Source organism: Grammomys surdaster, unplaced genomic scaffold, assembly GCF_004785775.1.
Source record: "Grammomys surdaster isolate TR1022 unplaced genomic scaffold, NIH_TR_1.0 202, whole genome shotgun sequence".
In the NCBI taxonomy this organism is placed as follows: Eukaryota; Metazoa; Chordata; class Mammalia; order Rodentia; family Muridae; genus Grammomys; species Grammomys surdaster.
The window spans coordinates 1,103,943-1,106,449 of record NW_021604647.1 but is presented as its reverse complement, the minus strand read 5'-3'; positions in this window follow the sequence as shown (position 1 = coordinate 1,106,449).

Genomic DNA, 2,507 nt, shown 5'->3' with positions numbered 1-2,507 from the left:
TCGTGCACACACACACACACACAAACTAAAACAAGTTTTACAAAGAATCAACTAAACTGATTCCTTGTTTCTAGGGTGTGTGCGATGCCCTGGATTGACTCATTGTCTACTAATCCCTCAACTTTCAGGGACATCATGAGGAGCGCCTTCCTTCTCTTTGGCCTGTTTTCGGGCTCTGCTTGTTTTCCTTTTCAAAGAATCTTCACAACACTGCATGGCTCCTGCTGTGCAGGGTGACCTGCTTGGGGTCACCGTCTCAGCCAGAGCTGCACTGACCTCTGGTTCTGAGCCAGGTTCACGTGAGACCAGGCAGTGCAGTGTCTGGGCTCCCCAAGCTATCAGTGGGGACATCACAGGACAAGGCCCTGCTAATATCAAGAGACTTGCTGCTGTTCAGTGTTCCAGGTGACCAGTTAAGGGACAGAAGTCAATGTCAAGAGGATGTTGTCTGAACATGCAGAGTAGAGTGCTGTGCCCTGAAACCTAGCTTTAATTCCCCAAACCTCCCATTTTTGGTAGTTTATGTGGAACTCAAAATGGAGTCACTTCTGTCAAACTTGGCAAAATGAAGCACTGGTAGGTGGCTGCGGTGGGGGACTGAGAGATCACATCTTCAACCACAGCTGTGAAGCACAGACGGAACTTGAAGTGAGGCCAAGCTATAAATGTTCAGAGCCCACTCCAAATGATGTACTTCCTCTAGCAGGGCTCTGCCTCCTAAGGGTTCCATATCATCCCAAACAGTGCCACCAACCGGACATCAAGTCTTCAATCGCCTGAGCCTATGAGGGGCACTTCTCATCAGACTACCACATCCCCCGTATCCCCCAGTCTTGCTTTGGTCCCCAAACATCCTATCCTTAGTAGCTTGTATAAAGTATTCAGATTCAAACGGGGACCTCTTATGTGTCACCTTGACAAAATGGAGCTAGGTCAGTCATGAGGGAACCTTCACAAGAAAATGTTCCAAACTACAGATTATTAAACTAATCAGGACAAGAACAGCTAGGTTAGACAAGAACACTTGTCCAGCACCATGTCCAGTCCAAGCAAACAACCTACCCTGGTTTTAGAGAATACACTTAACCTAGCACCTGGTGTTCCTTAATCAGAGCTTCCAGCTCCTCAAAGATACCCCAGGCAGCAAAGGGGCATCTTCCCTTTACTGTTCTGTTTTGCTTTCCTTATTGACAGAGCCCCATGTATCCCAGGCTGGCCCTGAACTTCTGATTCTCCTGCTCTACCTCCTAACTGCCAGGATGGCAGACACACAAAGTATATTTTCTTCAGAGCAACTTACATATCTTCTGTTGTTCCCAATAAAACCTCCAAATCCCCCCTCTTCTGCTGATGTGCTAGAGGCCACCTTGGTCTCTGTACGCTCCAAGTTATTATTTCTGACTCTTGTATCATTTCCTCTCTCAGGCCTGGGGCACTTGATGACCAAGTCTCCATTTATGTCACACTTGACCCCAGTTCTAAGGTGCACCCACCCTTCAAAAGCTTTCATTCTCTCCTAGCAGTCCTTTCTTTCTCTATTCACTGTTTCAATATTTTTTATTTAAAGTTTTAGCATATGCAGCATTACAATTCACTCTGACATTTTCAAACAAAATTAGCTACTATTGATTCTTCTCCGATGCTCCTCCCTCTTTCCGCCTTACTGCCTGCAGTCTATTCACAGACAGTACCCACTTCACCTCTACTCATGAACACACACATACAACATCTAGCACAGATGTGAGAGAGAACATGTGATCTTCCCCAGAGTCTGAGTAACTTCACTTAGCATAATGCTTTCCTGTTCTTCCCACATTCTTGCAAATTTCATTTTATTGACAGCTAAATAAATTCTACTATGCATATGTACAGTTTTGTTATCCCTCCACCTGTGGATGGGTGTCTGGACTGGCTCCGTTCACTGTTATTATGAGCAGTGTATCAGTAAACACGGATGCACAGATGTAGTGGGAGAATTTTAAAAAGCAGCGGCAAGGCGAGGCTCTGGCTGGCTCCTTGGCCACCGCTCTAAGTTCTCACTCTGACCACAGCACTGGCTAGCCAGGAGTGCCAGCCAGGACCCACAAGACAGCATGGCTGCAGCCTCCACCGGCCAGCTCCGTGGACCCCATGGCTCTAAGCATGGCCCTTGAGCCAACTCTGCCACCCTCATGGTTCTCGGCTCAGAGCAGACAATAACCGCCATCCTTGCAGTACCCGGTAGAAATAAGACTCTTAATGCTTAAAGATTATCCAATAGATTTATATATTAGCAAATACCCAATACACAAGATGCCCACACAAATAGAGTTGTTATCCCAATATCTAACCTTTTGATATGAATAACTACCTGAGACTACTAGAGACACGAACATCTGCCACCATCTTTCTCTCCTCTTCCTTCTCTTCCCTTCCTCTTTCCTTCTTCCTCCCAACTCCCAGCTCCACTTACCTCTTCTACTGCCCAATAGCTGAGCTCCACTGCAAATACAGTGGGCAGGAAAAAA